Source organism: Cebus imitator, unplaced genomic scaffold (assembly GCF_001604975.1).
Source record: "Cebus imitator isolate Cc_AM_T3 unplaced genomic scaffold, Cebus_imitator-1.0 Scaffold124, whole genome shotgun sequence".
Lineage (NCBI taxonomy): Eukaryota > Metazoa > Chordata > Mammalia > Primates > Cebidae > Cebus > Cebus imitator.
Genome location: NW_016107439.1, coordinates 2402658 through 2417545, shown reverse-complemented (window position 1 = coordinate 2417545; position 14888 = coordinate 2402658). Strand labels below are relative to the sequence as shown.

Genomic DNA, 14888 nt, shown 5'->3' with positions numbered 1-14888 from the left:
ATGGGGTCTCACTCTGTTGACCAGGCTGGTCTTGAACTCCTGGCCTCAATCAATCATCCCATCTCGTCCTCCCAAAGTTCTAGGGTTACAGACATGGAGCCACCATACCCAACCTGCCATTATTTCTTTAATACATCTGTTTCTTCATATTCTGTCAAAGGATCCTAGCTTAAAAAAAAGTTGTGAAATGCCAGACTAGGTTGTGTATAGCAGTCCCTTCCAGAAATAGAGTTCATGATTCTGTGCTAATCAAGTGGGGATTTTATGTTTTGTCTTGATTTTGATGATTAGATGTTTAGGAAAAATCCTTTTTTCATCTAACAGCTCTTTGAACATTTACCATGTGCCAGGCACTGTGCTAGGGGCCTTAGATTAGTAGTATATTACGTTATTCAAGTCTCACAAATCCCCAGGGTTAGTTAGTTTGTTTTTTTAACAGATGAGGAAACAGAAATGCAGTGTATAAGTAACTTTTCAATTATACCAAAAAAAGAAACAAAACAGGCAGAGGCTGTCTGACTCCAAGTTTCTGCTCCTACTTCCCTACTTTTTCTCCCAGCATCTTTCTTGATTACGGCTAGAGAAAATCCCAATAACGTAACTCATTAAATACAGGAGACCCAGGAAATCAGAGCCTTTACATCTCTTCAGGCTCCACTGTAAGTAGAGTCACGTGTCGTTTCATGATGAAGATATGTTCTAAGAGGTGCACTGTTAGGCAATTCAGTCCTTGCGCGAACATCACAGAGTGCACTTACACAAACCTTCATGGTATAGCTGACTATGCACCATAGGTGTGTAGTCTATGGCTCCTAGGCTGCAAGCCTGTTCAGCATGTAACTGTACTGAATACTGTAAGCAACTGTAACACAATGGTAAGTATCTGTATATCTAAACATAGAAAAAGTACAATAAAAACAGTATTTTAATCTTATGGGACCACTGTCATATGTGGTGTCTGTCATTGACCAAAACATGATCATGCGGTCCATGACTGTCGATTCATCAAAGATCTCTGGAGAAAAGATTCCTTGATGTGACCGAGTGCTGAGGCAGAATGAATGGGATGGGGTGAGAAAATGGCAGGTTTCACTCTGACTCCAATTCTTTCATCTTTTCCCTTCCTTCTTTCCTTTCTTTTCCTTTCTGAGAGCAATTTGAATTCCCTGGCATCTGCCCATGTGGATAAACCAAATTCTTCATATAATGTTAATGTACACACTGCTGTATATATTTTCTGACTTGACTTTAGACTAAATAAAGCCTACATGAATAGAAACAGATTATGAGATAATTGACTGAATAAGCAGCTTTGGCTCTAAGGGAAACAACGAGGTAGACTTAAGAAATATGATTAATATCTACCTGGTGGTTCTGACTCTCAGTTATAGCTTATAAACATGTATGATGTATCATGTTTTCAGACCTATCAGGGCCTTGCTGCTGAACAGAGAAGAAATGATAAAAAATCATTAAGTCTTAAAAAGTAAACTATTTTCTCCCACCAAAAGTAACAGAGAGGGCCTGTCAGTTTGTGTCCGTATAAATTTACTGACTATATCAGTCATCAGCACCTCTGGTCCTGGCTGAAGTAAGTGGGCAGAGCTGTGATGCAGGGCTTTGGTAGCTTAGAGTAAGCAGGAGGAGCAGAGTGGATTGATTTCCTCCCTATGTATGTGGAAATCTTACACTTTTTTGGTATAACCCTGTGTGCCTCAGGAATCACCCTTTCCTTCTCCCTTTTGATCTGAAATAGGACAGAAGCCGGAGGTGACGTTTAGAGATATATGTAGCCAAAACAACCAATCTAGTGCTGAAAAGCACCCAGAAAAATAAAAAACCCCGTCTCTCTTTGCTCCTAATCCCTGCTTTCTTTCCTACCATTTTATTGTCTAGCATAAAACCTGTATAGAAGCTTCTCTGCCTAATTCTCAAATTCTGAACTTCCTGAATGACAGTATAGCAGAGCAAAAGCCAGTCTGTACTGCCTGCAATCACGAGGGTCATTCGAGATTGTATGTGTACTATCACCTGCACTTGACAGATTTAAGAACGGCCTTTTGGAAGTGGAAACATTTGTGCGTCAGGTAACTCATCAGATGGGATCCTTCGTGTGCTATTGTCCTGCCAATTCTCCTGCACCCTGACTTTGCAGAAAATGGTTATCGGATGTAGTTACCAGAATAAACCACATACTCCACTAGAAAGACAATTGGGTAAATATAATGTTTGGCATGCGGCACTGAGAGTTTTACATGTTCCTCCCATTGAAAGGACAAGATTTGACCCTAAAGCATCTCTGAAACTGTTGCCTGAGTCACAGTTTCCTAGTAATAGGAGGAGGATTCCATATTATGAAAGAATCCTTCTTTATAGTCAAATGGAGGTGTGTCCTGCATTGGCACTTTAATCTTGTCAAAGATGAAACACTGTAGCCACAGACTCTGAGTTGAAAGGAAGCCCTGATGGATGAAAAAGGTCTTTATTACTTTATAAAATAGATAATTCTGCCTTTGGATAGCTTTGATTATTAGAGGAATAAGTTCCCATAACGAGCAAAATTTTCCCTTTCTCTACCTCACTTGCCCTCTCCACAAGTGCCACTGTTACCCTAGGAGCTCTTTAGTATATGCCTGATTTCTTAAGTTCTTTAATTATTTGAAGATAGATCCCATGTTCTCCCCCAGGGCAAGTAGCCTCAGGTTCCGTCAGCATTTATTCAGCATCCCAATCTGTTCTGCAAGCTCCCCATTTATCAGTGTCTCTCCTACTATGTATGGTAGAATGAACTCCAAAACTCCAGGCCAGAGTGAAGTGGGGGAATCTGTTCCCTTGCTGTGACTGCCAGACAGCCTGAGACTGCATCCGCTTTCTTGTAGCAACAGCACACACCACTGCTGTTACTGGAGTGGGCACAGCAGGACACACTGCCCTGAGGCCTGGAGAAAATAATTCTTGGAGGTGGTGGAGGAGGTACATGTCTTAAAAGTAAAAAGGTAGAAATGTAGAAGCTTTTAAAAACAGAAGCAACGGCTCTGAATGCAGTTCAGAACTTGCAAAAATATTAGTGGCATTAGGTGGATTTATATAAACAGAAGACAGTTTTCAGTGGCTAAACAGTTCAGTACTGGAACCCACGACGCATATCCAATCCTTAGAACCATTGGTATCTGGGGAATTTAAGGCTCTCTTATTTGTTTGTAAACATCCCTTTACTTTGATAAATCTCATTCCAAAATGTACTGACATAGTAAATAATACAAGGAAAGAGAAATGGGAAACATTTAAACAAATGATGAATCAGAGATAATTTTTCCCACCCAGAGTACAAATACGGAAGAACTTCCACTGAAATTCGCAATAAATGAAAAAGTTAAAACAGTGATAGGCCATGAGTAACTGATGGAGAAGCAATGGAAGAATTGAAGTCTGCAGCTCCAGGTGCTCCTGTCCCTACCCCAGCCCCAAAAGATGCACAAATACTTGAAAAAGGAAAGTATCCAAGGAGGTATACTGGTCACCCGGGACCATGACAGTTGTCCCCTTATCCGGGGAGGAGTATCTTGCTGAAGAACCTGGTTCATGAAAAATTCCTACTTTGCCACAGCGTGTTCAGAGAAATCCACTGAAAACATTCCTAAGTAACAGATCTAGAGCTATGCTGAGCCATGTTGCAGCCTGAGGCCAAAGGAAAAAATTTATGTCCTGATATGTACATTTTTGTTTATTTTTTTAATGGCTAATTTTTCAGATTTAGGAAGTTGAAAAATGTGGAAAACATGAAGAATAAGTATATCAGAACTTAAAACATCAATTTAAGTTTAAATATTTTATTTATTCTCAAAATAATTTCAAAAATAGTTTTGCTTTCCTGGCTTTAAAGGAAAACACACTACCAATAGTGTTTTCAAAAACCTTCCTCTTTGCTCAGTGTATTGGTCCATTTTCATCCTGCTATGAAAAAATACCTGAGACTGGGTAATTTATAAAGGTAAAGAGGCTTAATGGACTCACAGTACCACATGGCTGGGGAGGCCTCACAATCATGTTGGAAGGTGAAGGAGGAGCAAAGGCATGTCTTACATGGTGGCAGGCAAGAGAGTGTGTGCAGAGGAACTGCCCTTTATAAAACCGTCAGATCTCGTGAGACTTATTCACTATCACAAGAACAGCATGGGAAAAAGTCACCCCCACAATTCAATTACCTTCCACTGGTTCCCTCCCACAACATGTGGGAATTACAGGAGCTACAGCTCAAGATGAGATTTGGGTGGGGACACAGCCAAACCATATCACTCATCTTGTTTTTGATTGAGAAAATTGCCATTTTTGATCATTTAACTAGGTAATAATCCTAAATATTTTCTAAATAACTTTAGATTACTGATCTTGTCTTTATTCAAATAAATTCTGATCTTCTATATATCATGGACTTTTTGCATTCATTTTGTATTTTTAAAAATATTACATGCACATTGGGATTACAGAATTTTTTTGGCACCTTAAATTTTGCACCTGAAGGTGAGTGTCTCACTTGCCTCACCTTAATTATGACCTTGTCACTGTTATTTTTAGACACCTAAGTAGGGAGAGTAGAATATCAAAACTGTGGTTTGGATGCAGCTCTGCTACCAACTACCTTTTTGGGTCTTGATATTTTCCTTTTACCTGACCTGGTTGCCAGCCAGGTGCAATGACAAAACAGTAGAATCACAAACTCTTCCCAAGTATGCCACTAAACTTTACCCAAGGTCTGAACTGATTGTTGCTTCAGCTGATTGCTACACTTAACAGAGACACAGAGGAGCCACTCGCTTCATTGAAGAGAAAAATGTAACCTAGAGCCAGGTCTCACAAAAGATCATAAAATGACTGGCTCCTGTAGGAGCTTTGTTTCATGAGTACAGAGAGCCAAGTAATAAAGAGTTCCCTCCAGCAAGGACACTACGTGGAATGTGACATTTTACAAACAGTGTGAGGCTCTGCCCTACTGTATTCATGTTTGCTTTGCAATTTTTGCTTATTTAAAAGTTGTTCAAAATCTTGTACTCCCTTCAGCCAACCCTCTTGTTTTATCGCATGTTTCAAACACACAAAGGCTAACTCTACATCAGCTGATTTCCGAGGTAACTTTTAGCTTCAAGAAAATGAGTGTAAGGTTTTTTTTTTAATTGTTGATGATGCTTTAAAATTTGGTTGAAGCTCCATGTAGCAGAATGGTTGCTTACTTTCAAACTGGTCACTGGGGTGACAGCTCAGTACAAAGATCACAATCACAGTCAGAAACACCATCCTGGACCACGAGGAGCAGAAATATAGCCACAGAAAAACAGAACAAACGAGTGCCTGTTACGTCTTCAAAGGGTGGCCTCTTCTCTCTTTCTAAAACAATTCACCCAGCAGGCATGTTTGCCTAATGACTGCCCTGGCCTTAGCTGTAACTCCTAAATCAGGTTATGGGGAGTAGGGGGAAATAATTGACTAAGTTAGGGCAAAGTCTATCTTTCTCTATTAAACAAAGTAAATTTACAATTACATTTTAAATTTTAGATAAATTTAGTGAGACTTGACAGTATCAATAATGTACCATCCATTATTTTGATAAATGCCAATTGTAAACAAACATACATCGGGGATGGGCACGTGATCTGTGGGCTATCCCTTAGCTCACAGACTCTCAAGTCATAGGGAAGAATTAAGAGCATTAAAGACCTGAATAAAAATGGTTGCACATGGAATAAAAATTATCTTCAAACTAAGAACCTGGGTTGGAAGTGGGGGTGATTTTTTTGTGTTTGCATGTTGCGGGGGCAGATATACTGCAGAGGAAAGAGGGGAGGCAGGAGCTTACAGGCTGCTGCAAAGTTGTGGTTAGCTCTGCTTCTGCTTAACTTCTAAATCAATGATCTCAAAGAGGGACTAAGCCGCTCGTTAATGGAATCTGTGAATGACATTAGCCTGTACAGTATTGCAAACACCCAAAAATACAAAAAAAAAAAAAAAAAAAAAAAAGACCTTTTAAATAGTCTTTAAAGAGGTCAGAAACATGTCAAGAAATTACAGGAGAATTGAACTAAAGGGAGACCATGTAATACATCTGGAGTCAATAAGGGAGGACATAGATGTTCCAAATGTGGGGAAAACAAGGGAAGTGGTTAAGTGAAAAGAGTCCCCGGTGGCTAGCCAATTAGACAAGTTTTAGGAGCCAGGGAATGCCTTTCATCAGCAGGTTAGAGAAGAGTGTTCCTTCTCTTGATGAGCTTTTACCACCTTTCCCGTAGGATGTCATACTTGGGTTTGTTTGCAAAAACTCTGTAAAAGAAAAGATGTCCTTTCTTTCCCTAGTCCATAAACATGATGAAATACAACTGACCCCTGCAAATAACAACAAAAAAATGAAGGCAGAGTATTTTTGCATTGACTCAGAGCTCTGTTCATGTATGGAATCACCAAGGATCCCAGGAAGAGCAGATATCAGAGGGATATAGAAAAGAAGCAAACTGTCATTCTTTCATCCAAAGCTGAAAAACAATTTCAAAAAGTGGTTATGTAGTTTTTGTTTTTTTTTTTAAACAGATAACCAAGTTTTATGGAGGGAAGGACAAGATAAGGAAAGATATTTGAATTCTCAACATTTTCCTGCTGTGTTTCAATTCTACAGGGGTCACGGATTTGCCTAATTCATGCCTGGTACTGGTCTTAAACTCTGTGAGAGTTCCTATAGGGAATTCAATTTCATCTCCAATAAATTTAAGTCTAATTATGAAAATAGAGCTTATACATAGGACAAAAATATAAAAACACTCTAAGAGAATACACAATAAAAGGCAATGTGTATAGCGCCCCAAAACAGGAGCCATGGGCAAGCTTTGGAGGAGAGACAAGAGAGAGTGCGTGTGTGGCCAGAACAATCAAGGAAAGTTAACGGGATAGATGGTCCCAGGGAAGAATCACGAAAGATAACTGGGATCTGGACAAGTGGGAAATAATCCAAGTGAGAAGAACCTAAGCAGATGTGTCAATCAAGGAAGAGTAGTGATCTCTTGATGTGATCCACACGACGACCTCTATGTGAGGTTTTAAAATGATTTATTTAGTAGTCATCGGATTTTGAGTTGGTTGAGGAACTTAAATTTTCACGAAGTAGAAAAATCCTCTTTTCAAGATCCCTACAGGATGACCTACAAGCTTCTACTTGAAACACTTCCACTGATGGAGAACTGGTCAGTTTTTCAAATAGGCGTGTGGCACTGCTGATACCTTGATTTCAAATGTCCAGCCTCCAGAACTGTGAGAGAATAAATGTGAGTTGTTTTAAGCCACGAAGTTTATGGGGGTTTGTTATGGCAGCCCTAGAAATACAGAGGCTACACATTTCTAGGGGCATTCCTGCAGGAATCGGGTGAACACTCCCAACAATCCATTCCAACACCTCTCCACAGGGCTTAGACTTGGGGGAAACTGTTTGGAGATTGCAGCCATTTAGATTGCTACATACTCAGCAACTCTACCCTAGTAGAAAAATGTATCAATTTCCCTTCAATCCATTAATACATTAGAATACAGATGCCTTCAGAGATGACTGCTAAGACTAAATGTGCAAAGGGTCTCAAACGATTAAAAAAAAAGGCCGCAGATAGAATGGCTGAGTGTGTGTATGTTGTGGAAGGCGTAATATAAGTCTGACAATACATTTAATGAGGAGTCTGAAAACACATGATGACTCATGTATTAATGCGAGTATGCAGGAGCCTAAACATGCTGCGCTCTATTCAGAAAAGGCCACGTGACTGTCAAACGCAATCATCAGGAAGTTATGCAAATCATCTCAGCAGATAGCAATGGCATATTTAGACCTCCCCATCATGCATGTGCTATTGTGCCAAGAAGCTATTAAAGAAAATTCTTGGAGAGTTTTGACTGCTGCTGTTGAAGTCTTTTGTGTATCTGTGACAAATGCATCAAACACAAGCAGCAAATAAGTCACTTGAAAAACATGGTGGAGTCTAAGTCCACACATTCCAAGTCACGAATTAGTGACGTTACCAAAAATGTCCCTGGTTAATTGAGACAGAATGTGCTCCCACTGTTAGAAGTGTACTAGTGGACTTACCATGTCAAGGAACTTGGCTTTCTAGAGCAAAGAGAAGTTCTTTCAGATGGGTAGAGGAAGAAGGGCAGAGGCAAAGAGAAGAAGAATAAACAGATGATTATAAAAACTGCAAATCTCAGATTGCAGGATCATCTTGTCTACCTTCTACCTGAGGCAGAAATTCTTTTTAGAATATAAAATAAAGAATGATTGTTAGTATTTAAGGAGCAGTTTGTGATATGCAAGATACTGTGTTGGGTAATCAACGTGTTTTTTCATTTAATCTAAAATAATCCTATGAGATCATTAAGACGAGTGTACACTTTACAGATGAGTGTACGTGCAGCCGAAAAACACAAATCCTCTTTGTCATTCATTTATGAACTCATCCACTCATCCAGCAAATATACATCATGCACTAAATATGCCCCCAAAATGATCATCTTTAGTGACAAGAAACTCAGTATCTCAAAAGGCAGCCTACTACATTTTCGGACAATTCTAATTCATAGGAACTTCTTCCTGTTACCGATCTGAAGTGTGGCTCTGTGTAACCAACCAAGCGGGTCATTGTGGTTTCCTCATGTCACACAAAAGAAAATGGAGAAATGGTAAACATAAAAAGTTTATGGCAGACAGCTGACATTTTCCTTCCTGATTTCAGCTCAGTGTCATTTTTCACATTTTATGGTTTTTTTTTATCATTTTCATGTCAACCCTACTCTTTGGGGATAGTTGATGGTTGAATCCTATGAACCCAGGAACAGTGATACAGCCTTCCTTCCAAATAGTTTTGAAAAGCCTTTGATACTTTGGAGGAACTGTCAGAGGACAATAAATTTGCCAACCACATAAAAGTGAGTCTATGTAATGTCAGTACATAACTATCAGGAATAGTTATATGCTACGGGGAAGTCCATGAATACTGAGGCAATGAGGAAGACACACTTTAGAGCATCTCTTATCTGTCCTCGCCTTGCCAGCATCTTACAGATGGCCTTTTGAGTAGTCAAGACTATATCCTGGTCAATAGGGTGAAAGGAATAAAAAGTAGTCAGGATCCCACCAGACCCTATTTTCTCCATTGTAAGTGAGGAATTCAAACACAGAAAGGAGGTCCTAGCCCAGATCATGGAGACAAGGAGCAGTGACAGGTGACGCCGGGAAATCACTGCTCCAGGAAGACCCACTATTTACTCACATCACAGAAGCCCACTGCCCACAGGTTCACGAAAGACCAAGCATCTTCATTGGCAGCCACCCTACCCTGGAACTCCAAGAGAAACAACGCAATCTTTGTTAACAGGTTTTCCTCCTCTGCCGTTGGGAGCCTCTCAGGAAATAATTTTCGCTCAGTCTTTGGCCCTCAACTTACTCCTGTTTCCATCATTATTACATCCAGACAGTAGCAGGATCTAAGAAGTCTAACTGTAACCTACATAACACTTTTTAAAATACTATAACAATAGTTAACACTCACTGAACATTTACAATATGCCAGGCACTTTCCATGTAATTATTTCAGTTATTCCTCCCAACAGCACTGAGTCTGATAAGCATTTCATTTCCCAGATGATGAAACTGAAGCAAAGAAATATTAAGTAACTTATTTAGGCTAGCAATTACGTGGTAGAACTGGGTCTGATACACAGACCTGTCTGATTCTACCAACTATTCCTTCCTTTCAAGAAAATAAATACTAGTAACAGCTAACACTGTGGCAGGTACCATTCCAAGCACTTTACACGTTTCAACCCATTTCATCTTCATGATAACCCTATTACACAGCTGATGAAAGCAGGTTAAAGAGTCTGTCCCGAGTCACACAGGTAGCACATGGTAGATCTGGGTTTTGAAAACCCAGGTGGGTAGCCTGATGCCAGAGACCAGACCACTATTCTAAAGCAATAGCACTGTCCCACCTAGAATGGAATGAATAAGATTGACATTTCCTAGTGAGGCGCTACCCAGTCTCCCCGGTCAGTCTGACCCATGCACCTAGGCATGCAGCCCACCTCGCTTCACTTGCAAGGACTGAGGGGCCCTGTGAAGTACACCATTGTAGCATCCTTTGGGGAAAAACATAGCTAAGGAAACTGACAGGCAGGGAAGTTGAGGTTCTCCCCTAGGGTCCCGAAGGCAAGCTAGTCAGTAGAACCCACTGACCTCAATCCACTAATCCCTTACTCTTGAATGATGAAAATTTGTGTTATCCCTGAAGGGTGAGACCCAGAGAAGCGACCAGGGCCCTGGGCACACGGTGCTCTTATGCAATGACTCAAGGTCATCCAAGGGCACAGGGTATTCCATGACAGGACCAACCACATCCAATGGGTCACAAGCCTCCCTTCCATGGTACAATGCAGGCTCCAAACCAGGAGCTTCCTCCTGCCAGCGACTCTGCGTGAACCCTCACTCTGATCAGGGAGAAGGTTGTTTATTCGTGGGTCTGGAGGAGACCAAACACCTGGTCTGCCCTGGAGACAGCACGATTGACAGCAGAAAGAACTCCCTGCAAGTCAGATGACAGCAACAACAACAGGACACTTCCCCAAAAGGCCCATGGAGAGTCACATTTTGTGGGTCTGTTGCAAGGTGAGAACCTTAGGGTGGAAAAAGGAAGAAATCACAGCCAGCCAGCAACTCCTAAAAGCTTTGCCTGGGAGGCTAGCAGAGACAAATCTGCCCAACTTGTTTAATGACATCGTTTAGGCATTCTCCTGCCTGTTTTCTTTTTCTAAACTGTTAACATTGAAGTTAATTACCTACGGTTAATTACAATAACAAGAACTATCAAGGTTCCTAACAATTGCACCCACACAAGATCTTTATCTTGATAGGGTCAGATTCTCTCCTCCAAGCAACCTAGGAAAATTCCTTCCAAAAGAAGGACCTAGCCTCACTTTGGCACCAGTTAGCACCAGGCATTGGCCACTGGATGCTAACATACATTAGCTACCTCATTAACATCTCACAAACACATTAGATCATGGGGATTATTATCTCCCATCTTTCTGATGAAGAAACCGAGCGTCAGATAAGTAACTTGCTCAAGGACATAGATGAAGGAGATTGTACATTTTTCCATCAGGCCCATGTCCACTTGAACCAATGGGTGGAGTTACTACAGGAACTCTGGGCAGGACGTGTATAAATTACCCAGCAGACCAACTGCATTCTAGACAATCTGACTCTGAATTCCAGTCTCTATCACTTCTTTCCTTTCTTCTACCCGGGGGTACAGTGTCTACAGCTTTTTTTCTTTAACACTCAGACATACTGACATACAGTGATGAAATGATTTATTTAATCATAAACTACTGTGAAAAGAGCTCATTAACCATGGTAAACCAGAGGCAACGTAATCTTGAGGAGAGGTTTAGACGTACTTTTATCCAGAAGATGCAAGCTTTGAATCAAGTGAGAACCTTAGTAAGGGACAAGTGGTTGCCAACCCCCACCCCTCAAACTCACAGGCTCTGGGAAAATAACAGACAAAGGTCAGTTAAAGGAGAACAATACGAGCCTCCAAACAGTAAGACAGAAATTGGCAACAAGAAGTAGGCAGATTCTTAGTGGCGAGAAGCAACTGTCTAAGGCAAAAATGATCTCGGCTTGTCTCAGTTTATACCTTTGCAGAATTTACATGCACTTTGTATTTCTAGGTGGATGAACAGGAGCATAATTCCAGATTATTTCCTTGTAAACATATGTGCTAACTTAAATCTCAAAAAACAGCTGATAATGAAATCTAGAATGAAGTGCCTCACAGATTTATTTCTTTTTCCAGTTTTTCCAGCTCATCCCAGCAGGGAATTGGGCTTAAAAATGGTTTCCGTTCTCTGACAACAGTATTGGGGAAACAGTATGACTAGTGGGCTGTCAAGAACAGAAGTGGAACAGGCTGTGTGATCAGAATTAAGAAAACAAAAATGGATCCTAGAGGTAAAATTACTTTAAAAGCCAGGTCCTGGCAGGACAACTTCTTTGGCATATTTGCTATTAAAAGAAAAAGAGACAGAAAAAGCCAAAGAGGTCCAAAAAATGAAAAATCAGACCCGAAGTCACATTCTTGTGGCAATGTGGGAATTAATCCTTACTGTAACCAAGGGTCAGCAGGCAGCCAGTCCAGGTCTGAATGTAAACAAATTCGAGTGCAGACTGCGAAGTCGTATTTAAAAGGGTGTTCAAAAAAGGGCAAAGAAAATGGTAGACTTTTTCAGAGAAGAGAGGAAAACTGGAACGGACAGCTACTGAATGGAAGAACAGAATTTACCCTGAGGAACAGGTTTTCAGGGAGAAAGAAAAAAAAATCTAGGGATGCCTCACAGGTTTAGATTGAAATCGCCTCTGGTGAGATGAATGCGGAAAGTAAGGCAAAATGCGGGGGAAAAAGCAAAAATAAGAACTCTGAATCCAGTCTGCACTGGCCTCCTAGCCCTCATTAAATGGGCTGTGCCTTCGAGCTAAGTTTCAAAAAAAGCCTTCACTCTACTTCTCTCTAGGTTGTTATCGCTGCTGTTTTAATCAGATCAAGTACAAGGACAAGCAGAGGCTGGATTAACGATCAGAGAAACAAAAAGAATTAAATATCTGGCCTGGGAGAACTTTCCCGTGTAACTAGAATGTCAAAAGCATCTCTCTACTATTCCCTCTCGAAAAAGCTTCTCCCTCTAGGGCAAACACCACAAACACCAGAGACAAGCCATTCAGCTTGTATTTTTTCATTCAAATTCCTTGTTCAGAGCCCTCAGGGGCCAGTGGTCTAAATGCCAAGAGAGAAAAATGGAGGGTTTCAACTCACCTCTTCAAGCGTCTGTCTGAGGCTCTCCTAGCAGCAGCGGGCAGGGAGCTCTCATCCCTTATGGGTGAACCGAGCAGCTCCTTGGGCTGCCCAAGCTGTGACCAGCTTCAACTTCGGTGAACAGGTGCCTGGAGGAAGGAGGACGGCATTGGTCAGTTCAGAGCAGGAAATGGGTGACATCACGGAAGCCCCGACAGATAAAGCATGGCTGAGATGTTAGGGATTGAAACAGGAGGTCCCGCCCACCTGTCATTTACCTGAATACCTGCATGCAGGTAGGTGGCGTCTCTTTGTGGACAAATGAATCAGTTAGAGCAATTTGCCAGGTGGAATTTACTTTCTTTCCTGAGCACAGCACGTGTCCAGCCCCGTGTTCAGATCTGAAGTCAAATGCCTGGTTGTTTCCCAGGCCCTCCCCTTTCCCCATATCTACTCACAAAGGTGTTCAAAGGGAAGTTTAAACACCAAAACCAGACAGTAATTTAGTAGGCACAGGAAGGAAGAGTGTAAACATCGATTGCTTAGAAATATCGGAGATGCCTTTTTGAACGGCATCAATTTGAACATCAAGTGTTCCTCTAATTCCAGTGTGACAAATTAAAGGTGACATGTCCAATTCATCTTTTAAACAAATTTTAAATAGGATACTTGTCAGCAATTTCAAAGTGGTTTTCATACACGTTTGCCCTACTCCCTCCACCGCTCAGCATTTTAATTCCATATTCAGAAATTTGCAAAACTTCAGTCATTCTTACCTCGGCCGGCCGGCTTGGCAGTTAGAGTCATACGGCTGTTACAGTGCACTCCAGGCCTGCAATTAGGAGCAATTTAAATGATTCAGATCGCAATGGTAGTACAGTCATTGGACAATGCTGTCTGCTGTTAGAGCCAGGAAAGAAGCGTCAGAGTTATTTCTGTCCCAAGCGTGGTGTGTGACCCTGGACAAGTCACTGGTTGCTTCACCTTTTCCATTAGGAAAGGAAGCGTAAACTCATCCAGCACCAGAGCAGGCAGCTGGGAGGTATCCCAGGACTGTTAAACTCTTTGGCATCTTCCCAGGAGGGCTGTAAACATCTCCCATCATCCCACTGAAACGCTGCGTGTTTTTACCACCTGCATCCATCATCCCTGGAACGTACTACCTGAGGAAACGGTGGATTCCTCCTCCCAGAGGATGGCCTGCCTGCCCAGAGAGAACCTTTTCCCTGCTTCAGGAAAATAAATGTTGACATTCCTGTCTTCCTCTTTCCCTCCTCCTGATTTTGGGAATGCCTTGGTTCCACCAGTTTTAATATTGGACCACGTAGAGGTTTGGGGGTTTGGTTGGGGGGGAGGGTGGAGAAAGAAAGAAACGTGGGAGAGGGAAGAAAAGTCCGGATTGCTTCGGCCCGGGCCATAAAGCTAGGGGGAGGGGAAGGAGGGGAAACCGCAGTCGAGCGTGCGGGGTCGGGGCAGGCTCTCGCGCCTGATAGCAGGGGAGCCGGCTCCCGTCCCCGAGCGGCCCCGGACAGCTCTAAGCTACCTCTTCCCACCTGGGAACTTTGTGCTTTTTGAGAGTTGAAGGTAAACAAAAACAAAAACAAACTATTCACGTTTTTATTCAGTAGAAACTAAGGTAGGTGTGGCTACTCCTTTGTTATTTAAAAGAAAAATAAGAGGTAACAAAACCTTTTACACCCAGGTGTTTCAGGAAAATGTTTCACGCCACTAGTTTGATAATTGAGAAACATCACTCACACGAAGGCCTCCCCTTTACTCGGACAGGGTGTCCCCAGGGCAAGGGGGAGGGGAGGGCGAGCCCGGCGACCTGACGAATCGTCTAGAAGGCCACGCCTCCAGCAGTCTCGCATTTGGCCAAGGGCAGGATCCCTCTGGCGAGGCATTCACAGACTTCGGTTCTAGTCCTTGGGCGGGCAGGGGAAGGGGTGCAGGGGAAGTGAATTCGCAGAAAGCTTCCCTGAACAGCCTGGAGACTCTGAGCTTTCACTTGCC

General features: G+C 41.9%; 1 protein-coding gene across 2 annotated transcripts in view; it reads right to left on the bottom strand.

Annotated features, from left to right (window-relative positions):
• Positions 1 to 13265, bottom strand: part of LNX1 (ligand of numb-protein X 1) — a 125235-nt gene extending 111970 nt beyond the window's left edge. Inside the window, exons 1-2 of one of the 2 annotated variants that reach the window (XM_037742602.1) lie at positions 13154 to 13265; positions 12897 to 13024 (exon numbers count right to left, since the gene is read on the bottom strand). The gene's annotated coding sequence lies outside the window, so the exon portion shown is untranslated. Of the gene's footprint in view, positions 1 to 12896; positions 13029 to 13153 lie in introns of those variants that run through there. The other variant, XM_017540349.2, reaches the window with a different exon arrangement.
• Between the last annotated feature and the right edge of the window lie 1623 nt (positions 13266 to 14888).